This window comes from Carya illinoinensis, chromosome 9 (genome assembly GCF_018687715.1).
Source record: "Carya illinoinensis cultivar Pawnee chromosome 9, C.illinoinensisPawnee_v1, whole genome shotgun sequence".
In the NCBI taxonomy this organism is placed as follows: domain Eukaryota; kingdom Viridiplantae; phylum Streptophyta; class Magnoliopsida; order Fagales; family Juglandaceae; genus Carya; species Carya illinoinensis.
The window spans coordinates 42329754-42343581 of NC_056760.1; the positions used below are offsets into that span (position 1 = coordinate 42329754).

The 13828-nt window shown below is 33.1% G+C and overlaps 1 pseudogene; it reads left to right on the top strand.

The window, feature by feature from the left end:
* The first annotated feature begins 10740 nt into the window (after positions 1 to 10740).
* On the top strand, positions 10741 to 12302 carry LOC122275412 (annotated as a pseudogene).
* Positions 12303 to 13828: the final 1526 nt, after the last annotated feature.

Here is a 13828-nt window from a genome sequence, read left to right on the forward strand (position 1 = left end):
GTAATCTTGTGGAATTGTGTAGAGTCATCTAGAAGGGGCAATATAGACAATTTAGAGTAGTGTTCTAGAAAGGGCGTTATAGACAATTCTAGAGTAGGAATCTAGAAAGTTCTTTACCCTTGGATTGATGACAAGTGTCACAATCCTAACCATTCTTTGTACCAAGAGTTCCCTATAAATAGAGGGGCTCTCATTTGTGTAAATCACCAAGCAATAAGAGAAACAAGTTCTCTAAAGCATCTCTCTCTATCTTCTCTCTCTAGTTTGTTCTCTATTGTCTTGAGTCTTTTAGAAGGCTTACTTAGGAGCTTTGTGGGAGAGAAAGCCTCCTAAGGCCGCACGGGTCGAGTGAAGAAATTCTAAGTCCGTGACACTTAGCTAACACACTCTTTTCTTTTTGTCGTTTCAGGTCCAAGACACTTTTCCAACGTGGTGCTTGGGGGCATTGATGCGCTCAATTTTTCTCTCTTTAGAAGAAAGCATTTTAGAAGACTCAGTTTTTGATCGGTAAAGAGAACGCGTATATTTTAAACATTTTAGAGGAGGAAAAATCTAGTTATAAGTATATTTGTATATTAATATACACTAATTTAATGTGATTAGTTAAAAAATAGATTTTTTTAAAAATAATATTAATTTAAATTTTAAATATAAAAAAATCAATATTGATACATAAATTAATATGTAACTTTTTTAACATAACAAAATTCTTAAATATAAATACTTTAAAATTAACTAATTGAGAATATTCAATTTCTACCAATCAACTAATTGAGACACTTTTTTTCAAGAGCGGTCCTACCGAAAGAGATGTAGGAAGACTTGTAAAGCAAAGTAGGGAAGATTTTGAGAGGACTCATTAAAATCAACCCAATCGTAAACCACACGGTCAATCAGACAACATTCATTAACTATACTCTCCGTGGCTCACAGTTCAACTATCATCATTGCTCCAATTTGAGTAAATGCTCTTCCAGTGGCCAGCTATTAGTCATTACCTTTATATTAGTCATCACGTACCTAACGGGCAAAAGTAAATGCTCTTCCAGTGGCCAGCTAGCTAGATGACTGAGACTATATACAATTTTCTTTGGCAAAAATAAATCACTCTCAGATCAAGACAGCTTATATTAATTGTCTATATAATTGTAGACTTCTCTTCTGATGCAAACTTATCTTATAATAGAATGCTATGTCAATTGAATTTGAGATGATTCAATTTTTTTTTCTTTATTTGTTTTCAATTGAATGGGAGAGTTTGATTTGTAGACTAGCTAGTGTGGATGAATTTATTTATTTATAGAAGTAATTACATAATCTCATAGATGATTCACTAAACTAAAGCAAAACGTTATAAAGTTATGTATGCATGGGCTCTTGGGACAATGGCGTGGTTATTGAGGCTAGAACCGGAAAGCTTTCAACTTTTTGTCGTCCACGAAGAGATGTAGGAAGACTTCTAAAGCAAAGGAAAGCAAAGTATGGAAGACTTTGAGAAGACTTGTTAAACTAAAGCAAAGTAGCAAATCGTTACTCATCGTTGTATTAAGCAATTCATTTATTTACTTTGTGTTTACTTTATTAAATAATTGCATGCATGATTGATATCTAACCAATTTATTCAAGTGAATTGAAAGATATTTCCGTGTATATATAGGAGTACTTGGATAATTTCATAGATGATTCACTAAGCTAAAGCAAAATGTTATAAACTAATATATGCATGGGCTCTTGGGACAATGGCGTGGTTGTTGAGGCTAGAACCGAAAAGCCCTCAACTTTTTGTGTTGCAACAAGAGTTGGAGGAAGAATTTTAAAGCAAAGGAAAGCAACGCATTAATATTTTTTTAGGTTAGAATGGAAATGCATTCACATTTTCTGTGTTCACTAACAAACTTTGAGAAGACTCTTTAAACTATGCAAATTAGCAAACGGTAATTGCGCTTGGTTTTGTTCGATAAATCAACCATATCACCAACCACACGGTCAATCAGACAGCATTTATGCTCTCTTTAGATAATATTAAAAAATAATATTTTAATAATATTTTATTCAAATTTAATCTAAAATCATCTCATCTCATATCACTATCCAAGCCGCAACTAATAATATTAAACTTTTTGGTAACGACTTGTTTTTGTTCAATAAATCAACTAAATCATAAACCAGATAGCATTCATTACGAATTAAAATTGTCAGTAGATGAGCTCATGAGCTTTTCCAGGAAGAGTAGTTAGTAGATTTCGTTGAAATTAAAATTACATTTTCAATTATCAGTTTATTATATTCTAACTTTTCCTGTCAAAAGTAATTTTAAGACTTTTCTTTTGCTTGTGAAATTGAAAATCCGGTCAATATATAGTTGGAAACTTTTCGCTTTTCTGTTGCTTTAATTTCTTCCACAAGTTTGAGACAATGACTTGAGCAAGTACGACGGTTATTGAGAAATGAGTAATTATTATTAGGCACTATTCTCATGGTATGGATACGTAATACTCCTATCCCATCCTAGAATGCTATATATGTTAATTAAAATTGAAATTTATATAAACAATTTTAATTATATGACATATTGCTATATTATTTCACCTCATCTCATCTTATCTCATCTCATTATTACAACTTTTTTAAATTTCTACATAAACTATAATAAATAATTTAACTTTTTCAAATCTCAATTCAACTTTTTCAAATCTCAAAATAATAATAAAAATATTTTATTTAACTTTTATTTTTCATCTAAAACCATCTCATCTCATTTCCTAATCCAAGCCGGGCCGTGTTGGATTGTTTGGATGTTGAGATGGTTTCATTTCATCTCATCTCATCTCATGTATAACATCACAACATTCAAATATGACTTAAACATAAATATTTTTTAATTAATCATTATAATTTTTTTTAATTAGTCATTACAATTTTTTCAAATTTTAAAATAAAATGTAAAAAATAATTCTCACTTTTTCAAATTCAAAAACAAATATATTATTACAAAATTATATTATAATAATATTTTTACTTTATAATATTTTTATTTATCTTTTTCTCATTTATTTTCTAAAACACAATAAAATATCATAATTTAAACTATTTTACTACTATTTACAAATTTTTCATTTCATCTTATTTTTCAAAGATGTCCTAAAAAATTTGAAAAATTATAGAGTTACTAGGAGTTGGGTCCCGATATATTTTTTTTCATAGTGATTAAAATGTGTTTTTAATGAGATTATTAAAAAATAAATGTTTAAAAATATGAAAAAAAAAATCTAGGAAAAATAAAGATTTGATCTTCTCAAGACCTGTCCTTGGGCTACCCACTACTCAAGAAATTTTTACAAGACTAGTTTAAAGAAAATAGGAAAAGAAAAAGCAAAAAAGTGAACGATAATCACGTTTGGCGTAAATGACCTGGCGGGTTCTCAATGAAATGCGTGCGGTTGGGTTTATGTGCCGCTTCAGCAGTGTATTCAGATCAGATAAATTTAGATAAAAGGAATAAATATATAAGATTAAAAAAATTTTAAAATGTTTATTATATAAAAATTGATAGTTATAGTTATAGTCATGAGTGTAAAAGTGATGTACAACTATTTTTAAAAAGTGAATAAATGTATATAAATTTTTTTTAATAATAAATCTCACTCTTTTTTAAAACGACTGCATGATACTTGGACACTACACGACTGTATGTAATATTACTCTTATTATATTTGTGTAAAAATTTAAAAAAATTATCATAATAAGATAAAATAAAATATTTTTTATATCCAAACGAGACCTTAATATTTTGCAAAACAAAATATTCATATAATATGGTACGTAGTTTTCTTCCGTTGCTTTCTTCCACAAGTTTGAGACCATGACTTGAGTAAGTACGAGGGGTACTATTGAGAACTAAGTAATTATTATTAGGCACTATTCTCATAATAATGGATACACGATACTCATATCCTATCATGGAATGCAATTTTAATTATATAACATATTGCAATAGGATTAGAGTACCATATCATCTGGACTGATTGGGATATGTAAATTTGAGATGATTCAATTTTTTTTCTTTATTTGTTTTCAATGGAATGGGAGAGTTTGATTTGTAGACTAATTGAGAATATTCAATTCCTACCAATCAACTAATTGAGACACTTTTTTTTCAAGAGCGGTCCTACCGAAAGAGATGTAGGAAGACTTCTAAAGTAAAGTAGGGAAGACTTTGAGAGGACTCATTAAAATCATCCCAATCGTAAACCACACGGTCAGTCTGACAACATTCACTAATTATACTCTCCGTGGCTCACAGTTCAACTATCATCATTGCTCCAATTTGAGTAAATGCTCTTCCAGTGGCCAGCTATTAGTCATCACCTTTATATTAGTCATCACGTACCTAACGGGCAAAAGTAAATGCTCTTCCGGTGGCTAGATGACTGAGACTATATACAATTTTCTTTAGCAGAAATAATTCACTCTCAGATCAAGACAGCTTATATTAATTGTCTATATAATTGTAGACTTCTCTTCTTGTGCAAACTTATCTTATAATAGAATGCTATGTCAATTAAATTTGAGATGATTCAATTTTTTTTTCTTTATTTGTTTTCAATGGAATGGGAGAGTTTGATTTGTAGACTAGCTAGTGCATGTGGATGAATTTATTTATTTTTAATTTATTTTAATATTTAAAATTTATAGACTAGTGTGGATGAATTTATGGTATCATCCAAAGGAAATGTGATATGTCAACTCTCAATATTTGCTTTATGGTATCATCCAGGTTCTATTGAAGTTTTTTCCCTAATATTTGCACTGATCTGCGTAATGTCAAATTTATATTAACCGAAATATTTGCTTTTATTTCCTTTCTTTCTTTTATTCCCAAATTTTATTTGTTATATCACGTTGAATCACTAAATGGACCAAAATTTTAAGCTTGTAATGGAATGTGGTGATTTCAAGAATTTGATTTAATCACAAAAAGATTATATAAAAGCAAATCTATAAATTAATATGATTTTATGTAATTTGTTAGATTTATTTTATAATATGTTAACTTGTAGATATATTTTTTATATAATCTTATTTCTCATATTGAAATGATTTTGTATATCAGCAGCCAAAAACGATAGCCACTCAATGAGAATATTCAATTCCTACCAATCAACTAATTGAGACACTTTTTTTCAAGAGCGGTCCTACCGAAAGAGATGTAGAAAGACTTCTAAAGCAAAGTAGGGAAGATTTTGAGAGGACTCATTAAAATCAACCCAATCGTAAACCACACGGTCAATCAGACAATATTCACTAATTATACTCTCCGTGGCTCACAGTTCAACTGTCATCATTGTTCCAATTTGAGCAAAATGTTTGCTGCTTAATCATCTTCTACCTCCCAGTCTCCACTTTCATTAGAATCTTCAATTCCTTCTTCTCAATTGTCTCTCGTTACAACTAACTTCTAATGGGAGTTCCACTCTTTTCATGGCTTTTCTTCATGATGACATTGCATTCACTAATTTTACCTTGTTTCTGTATGTCTATGGCTTTTGGCCAGTGTCTCGGCGATCAACAATCCTTGTTACTCCAATTGAAGAACGATCTTGTATTCTATGAATCCTTGTCGACAAAACTGGTGCATTGGAATAAAAATACTAATTGTTGTTTGTGGGAAGGTGTAACCTGCAGTGAGGGACGTGTTATTGGTCTCGACTTGAGCAGCGAAGGAATCTACAATGGACTGAACGATTCAAGCAGCCTCTTCGGTCTTCAATACCTGCAGAACCTCAGTTTGGCAAATAACCACTTCAAGGATCTGTCGAAGGAGTTTCCTTCTGAGCTCGACAGGCTGACGAATTTGATTTGTTTGAACCTATCAAATGCTGGCTTTGCAGGGCAGATTCCAATTGCGATTTCGCGCTTGACAAGGTTGGTCGTTCTTGATTTATCTGTGCATTTTCCAAGTCTGTTTGACTATGACCAGCCATTCTATGAACTTCCATCGATAAAACTTGAGAATCCAAATCTTAAGATGCTCGTTCAGAACCTTTCTGAGCTTATAGAAATTCATCTTGATGGCGTTAACATATCAGCACCAGGGAACGAGTGGTGCGAAGCCTTGTCTTCTTCACTGCCAAATCTGAGAGTGTTGAGCTTGTCAAATTGTTATCTTTCAGGCCCTCTTGATCCATCCTTAATTAATCTTCAGGCTCTTGTGAGTATAAATCTCGCACATAACAACCTCAATACTTCAATTCCAGAGTTCCTGGGAGATTTCAAAAGCTTGAGGTACTTGTTTCTTGGTGATTGTTCATTGTACGGCACATTTTCGAAAAAGATCTTCCAGTTACCAATGCTTGAGATTCTTAAATTGTCCCTAAATGATCTACTGGGAGATTCATTGCTAGATTCTTTTGGTAAGCTTACAATGTTATCCACAATAGATCTTAGCGGATGTGATTTCAGTGGATCGATCCCAAAGTCAATGGCAAGCCTCACTCAGTTAGTTTATTTGGACCTCTCAAACAACCATTTCAGCGGACCAATCCCAAAGTCAAGGGCAAGCCTCACTCAGTTAGTTTATTTGGACCTCTCACACAACCATTTCAGTGGACCAATTCCATCGTTCAACATGGCCAAGAATTTGAAGGAAATACATCTTTATAATAATGATCTTACTGGCCATATTACTTCCACTGACTGGGCAATGTTTCAGAATCTAGAATATCTCGACTTGGAGAACAACTTCCTTACGGGCATTATTCCGGTTTCTCTGTTTTCCCTTCCATTACTTCGGAGATTAGCACTTTCAAACAATAGTTTTTCTGGTCAACTCAATGAATTTTCTAATGTTTCTTCTGACCAACTGATGCAAGTTTATTTGGATAGTAACAACTTGGAAGGGCCAATTCCTATGTCTCTCTTTGAACTTCGAGGTCTTGAGACCCTTTCACTTGCTTCAAACAACTTTAGTGGTTCCTTGCAACTTGTTGATATGATTCGACAATTGAATTCTCCCAAAAATCTTGATCTTCCGAGTAAGTTAAAAAAGTTTCCTGATTTCTTGAGAAACCAATCTAAGTTACTCGACCTAGATCTTTCAGACAACCAAATTCACGGAGAGATACCCAGCTGGATTTAGATTCCTACTCTTTACTCCTTAGATCTCTCTCATAACTGCTTTGTAACTCTACAAGGACCTTTAATCAATGCTTCTGGGATAGACGTTCTGTACCTTCAGTCTAACCAGCTCCAGGGGCCATTGCCAGTTTTCATAGTAAATGCCTCTGTTTTGGATTTTTCGAGGAATAATTTCAGCTCTATACCAACTAACATTGGTAACATCCTTAGAGATATTATTTTCTTGTCTCTTTCAAGCAATAAACTCAATGGAAGTATCCCTGCATCAATATGTAATATCTTAGAACTCCAAGTTCTAGATATGTCGAACAATTCCTTGAGTGGAACTTTCCCCCACTGCTTGTTTGAGATGGTAAATTTTCGGCCACTAGCGGTGCTGAACCTAGAGGGCAACAATCTCAGGGGAAAAATTTCTGATACATTTCCAGGCAATTGTAGCCTACATACCTTAACTCTTAATGGAAACCAACTTGAAGGAGGGCTACCAAAATCTCTGGATAATTGCAAATCCTTGCAAGTTTTAGACCTTGGGAATAACCACATCCAAGATATCTTTCCATGTTACTTGAAGAACATATCCAGCTTGCGTGTTCTCGTTTTAAGATCGAACAAATTCTACGGGTCCATTGGTTGTCCAAGCCATAATGCAACGTGGCCAATGCTACAAATTATAGACTTGGCTTTGAACAATTTTAGTGGCAACCTTCCGAGTAACTCCTTGGCCGGATGGAAGGCAATGACAATTGATGAAATTGGGGCCCAGTTAGAGCCTGGGCACCTGGGATTTCAAGGGGATTATCAAGAGTATTATCAAGATACGGTTACAATTACCATGAAAGGTCGAGAGCTGGAGCTAGAGAAGATCCTAACTATCTTTACCTCCATTGACTTTTCGTGCAACAATTTCGATGGGCATATACCTGAAGAACTGGGAGGACTCAAATACCTACATATTCTCAATTTGTCACATAATGCATTCACCGGCCAAATTCCATCAACTCTGGCAAAATTGAGTAATCTCGAGTCATTAGACCTATCTGGTAATGAGCTCACAGGAGAGATTCCTCAACAACTTGCAGATGGTCTTATTTTCCTCTCTGTCATCAACCTTTCATTCAATCAACTGGTGGGAAGGATTCCACGGATCAAGCAATTTGCTACATTTTCGGAAACATCCTATGAAGGGAATAAAGGATTATGTGGCTTTCCATTGAAAGAAAATTGCAGTGGTGATGGAGTGCCTCCAATATTTGAAGAAACTCATTCCAACTCAGGGATTGTGGTTGATTGGAACTACCTGAGTGCTGAATTGGGTTTTGTTTTTGGTTTTGGGATTGTCATTATGCCATTGATGTTTTGGAAGAGGTGGAGGTTTTGGTATTCTAAAAAGATTGATGACATTCTTTTTAAGATCTTTCCCAAGCTGTATCTTGGAAAAGAATACCGTCGCAAGCCAATGCACAGAAATCAAGCTGGGAGGAGACATCAAGGATAGCAAGGAGGTGCAATCAATCAGGTGTATCAAACTTATCTCTCTTTCTCAATATCAAGGAGAATAAAAACTTGTATGTTATTTGAGTGTTGTCTAAGTGTGTGATGTTTTGTATATATGTTGCTGAGATTACTTTTCTGAGATTATATTTTGCTTTGTTGGTGCGTGACTTAAGAGATTATATTTGGTTGAACATCTTGATGATCTTCTAATCTTCACTTACGCTCGTCGCTCTTATTAATTTGTTTATATATTAGTGAAATTTGGTCAAACTTTCTAAAAATAATCTATACGGTCTTTACCTTTCTAAAATTATAATTGAAAAGAGATTTGGAAAAAAAAAAACTAAAAGATTCTTCAATTAAAATCACAAATGTAATTCAAAATATTAATTTTTTATTTTATAACTTTTATTTTAATTATATCTTTATTTAATTAAAATAAAGATATTTGGCTAAATACGAGTACTAAAGTATTTTAAACTATATTAATTTTAAAAGATAAAATTTAATTATTAGGAATAAGGATGGTAATCATACGTGACTCATCATCGATATGAATAAACCGCCAATTCACTGAAGTCGATTGAAATGAAAAGGAAAAAAAAAATATCTAATTCCATGTATGAACCGTAGAAATTAAATATAGACCAAGCATAACTTACATGGACTTTGGCCCAAAAGAATCCTAAAGGTGAGAGCATGCGAATGCCCAATCACATTAGTGTCTTTTTTCGGTCAGGAGAACTTCAAAGCGTTTTCTCTAATTTTGTAATATAAAAGTGAAATATCAAAGAAATTGTAATAATTTTGTTAAAATAACAGTCCTTAATTAGTTTTAACTCGATAATAAAAATGATCATTTAATGCACTTGACCCACCTGATATTAATCATGGTCTTAGTGTAACTCATGATCAATAAGATCGAAGTTGACATGTAATTTCATAGCACCGCGTCAACAACCTAATTAAAAATATAAATATTTATAATACTATAAAAAAATGTAAATAAAAATTAAGATGATATTTTTAAACAAAAGATATATATTACATATAAAATCAGATAAACGAAAACCACTTTCAACATTTTAATTTGTAAGTTTATTTAATAAGTTTTTCTTTTTTAGTTTTTAATTTTTTTAAATATAATTACTTAGTTTTTAGTTTTAATGTTTTTATTTCTTAGTTATTTACTGCAATTTTAATTGGCATTTCCAACATTTAAGTTTTTTTTTTTTAATTTTTTTTATTGACGTGGCTAATCAGGTATTACGTAAGACAATAATTTCTTTATCATAGGATGCAAACTTAGGGAATTATTTTACATTTAACCAAACAATTTCAAAAGACTTTGACATTAAAAACTCGAAAGTTGTCAATAAATCTGTAGGATCTTGACTTTTCATTAAAAGCCTTAAAATATTATGCTTTTTTCATATTGCCATGAAACATTGAAATCAATGTTTTGAATACTGTACCGGATGGCGTACCGGTCAAGGCACTGGAACGAAATATTTCGGTACCGGTATCGTTTCGTGTACCGTTTCGGGATAGGCGATATATAAATAAATTATATATATAAATATATATATATAAATTATATTTCAAAATAATAATTTATATATGAATAAATTATACATAAATACATATGTATATATAAATTATAAATAGTCTAATATGAATTGGAGTAAAAAAATAAGATTATAACTTAAAAAAATGAAAAAAAAAAAAAAAACATGAAGGCCGAAATACCGGCCGGTACAGGCCGGTACGCAGGCCGGTACAGGCCGAAATACAGGCCGGTACGGTCGGTATTTCAGCCGGTACGAAACAGGTACCTTACCTGTACCGGCCTGGTGACCGGTACGGAATGTACCGGCCGTATTGGCCGGTACGGTACGGTACCAAAAACTGTGATTGAAACTGCCTTCCATTTAAGGGTCTATTGCTGAGACAGAATGAAATCCTTGCAACCTTGGAAAAATAGAAAAAGTTGAAGAGGCACACAAAAGTTTTGGCAAAGATTTGTGAAAGCTAAGCTCTAGCGATAACAAATCGCTAGTGATAACAAATTGAAATCATTTTCTGCGCAAGAGCCACCAAGTTGTGTAGGCAATTTTTTACGCGTCCATAGCTGCTTGTAAAGTGTTCATGCAATTGCAAACCGTAAACCCAACGGCGAGGCTTTACATCCATGAACACAGCTACTCACACTCTGAAAACTAGTCCAATATTAAGCCAACTCTTTGCCACTTCTTCTGTCCCCAATTCTACAATTTTTCCTCACTTGAGCTTTCTATTATTTTCATTCTTTATTGTGTGGGTGTTCTCATTGCAACCTACAATGAAAATTCCATTCTTTACTTGGCTTTTCTTGATACCCATAGTCTCTGGTCAGTGTTTGGATGACCAGAAATCCTTGTTGCTCCAATTGCAGAATAGTCTCCAATTTGGCAACGCTTCCTCCACAAAACTGGTGCATTGGAATCAATGTGTCGATTGCTGTTTGTGGAAAGGAGTGTACTGTAGTCAGGGACATGTTATTGGTCTAGACTTGAGCAGTGAATCAATCTCTGCTGGGCTTGACAATTCAAGTAGCCTTTTTAGTCTTCAGTACCTCCAGAATCTGAATTTGGCATATAACAATTTGAGATGCTTGAACCTTTCAAATGCTGGCTTTGCAGGGCAGATTCCAATTGCGATTTTGCGCTTAACAAGCTTGGTCATTCTTGATTTATCTACCTTTTACTTCCCTGTATTTAAACTTGAGAATCCAACTCTACACATGCTGGTTTGAAATCTCAGGGAGCTTATGGAACTTCATCTTGATGGTATAAACATGTCAGCACAAGGGAATGAGTGGTGCCAAATTATATCATCTTCACTACCAAATCTAAGAGTGTTGAGCTTGTCAAATTGTCATCTTTCGGGCCCTTTTCATTCTTCCTTACTGAAGCTTCAATCTCTATCGATTATTCGTCTGGATAATAACAATTTGTCTACTCCTATGCCAGAGTTCTTTGCAAAGTTCAAAAACTTGACTTCATTATCTCTCACTACTTCTGGGTTGTATGATACATTTCTAGAAAAAATCTTCCAAGTACCAACACTAGAGATTCTTGATTTATCTAATAATCGTCTACTGCATGGTTCCTTGCCTGATTTTCCTCGTAATAGATCTCTTAGAACCCTGGTGCTTAGCAAGACAAAATTTTCAGGGACGTTGTCTGATTCTATTGCTAACCTTACTATGTTGTCCAGAATTGATCTTTCAGACTGCAATTTCCATGGATCAATCCCATGCTCAATGGAAAATCTTACCCAATTGCTCTATTTGGATATGTCAATGAACTATTTCACTAGATCAATTCCATCATTCAGCATGGCCAAGAATCTGACCAAAATGAACCTTTCTCACAATCATTAATTGGTCAAATTACTTCCACTTATTGGGAAGTGCTTTCGAGTCTTGTGAACCTTGACTTGCGTAACAATTCCCTGGATGAGAGTATCCCACTTTCTCTGTTTCCCTTCCATCATTACAGAAACTACAACTTTCCAACAACCAATTTTCAGGACAATTGATGAGTATGCGAAAGTGCATTCTAAATACCCTATTATTGGACTAAAATGCTAAAATATGAATAGAAATCATAAGAATTAATGTGTATTCTTAAATTGAATTTCTATTTACGTTGAGATACTCCTAAGTAGTTTTTTTATGTTTAATTTCAGAGTTTATAAAAGAGCAAGTCAAGCCCAGTCAAATTTAAAGGAGGACATTCATGGGGTTTGAGAGCAATTTGGAAGAAAAGAAAAAGAAAAAAAATCACAAAATGAAACCACAAGAAGTCCAAGTCTGAAATTCGCTAGGAGACAGTCTGGACATAATTTAGTCTTTTGACTGTATCTTTTTTACTCACATATCGGATTGATACGATTCTTGATACATTAGAAACCTATCTTAAAGGGTTATAACTTTGTCTCTAATAAGGATTTCCAAATTAAAACTCCTGAAGGGCATACGTGGCTGCTAAGATAAGTTCTAAAATTTAGGCCCTTTTGTTTATGCGAAAATTAAGAAGACATTAGGGTTTATTTCCTACCCTATATAAGCATATCATTAGCACGAAATAGAGGAGGAGGAGGAGGCACAAGAGGCAGATCTGAAGAGAGGAGAAAATAACTTCCATTGCCACCGTTCGCTTCAGTTTTCTCTGAAGATTTTTGTTATCTAGTATATTTATGAGTAACTAAATTCTCAAGTAGGGTTAGGGATGAACTTGCACATTAAATGGTATTTATAATTTATTTTTAATTCATGCATTTGATTTTCAATTGTTAAAACTCTTTTGTATTATCATTCTCAATTCATCGTTGATGTTTTCTTCTCCGAATAATCATAGAATTTATTCTGTTTATGGATTCAGTCATACTTTTTCTATTGAATGGATTAGTTCTTTAATTATGTTTGGATCAATTATTTATCTATATTGATTTAGTTTTTTGCTGCAATATCGCTCATTGAGTATATTGTTGTCATTGGATTTTCTCAATAGGGGTAGTAATTTACGTATTTTAAAAGTGGTGAATGATTTTTCAAATGGTTAAATTTCATTTAATTTTGGTTTATAAATCTATACCTTCCGATTGGAAATTTCGTAAATTGAGTTCCTAATTGAGTTATCCAATAAATTAAGAATAATTAAAATACCGGATTTGTACAAGGATTCCCGACGCTCTACTATTCGTCAAATTTGAGTACTTTTTCCGTTAATCACTTTGTTTCACTTTAATTTACATTTAAAATTAATCTTTGTTTTCCATTACTTATTTAATATTTTTCTTTAGTTTATTTGTTCCTCTTGCTATTCTTTTAATTTGTCTTCCTGTGGAGTCGACACTCCAAAGCTGTACTACAACTACCGCATTATTCTTTGGACGTAATCAGCAACTGCATCCATTTTCCGACGTCTCTTCCTTGAGAATTGTGGACCTTAGCTCCAGTCGACTTTAGGGGCAACTCTCCATTCTCCCACACGTTGCCACATACTTGAATTTTTTTAGGAAAAATTTCAGCGGTGTCATACCAGCTAGTGTTGAACCCAAGGTTTCAAGTTTTGTGTAATTATATATCTACACATGGATTTTGATGATAACAAATGAATTCAAAGAATAAAGAAGTCTCAAGTTCAAGTTG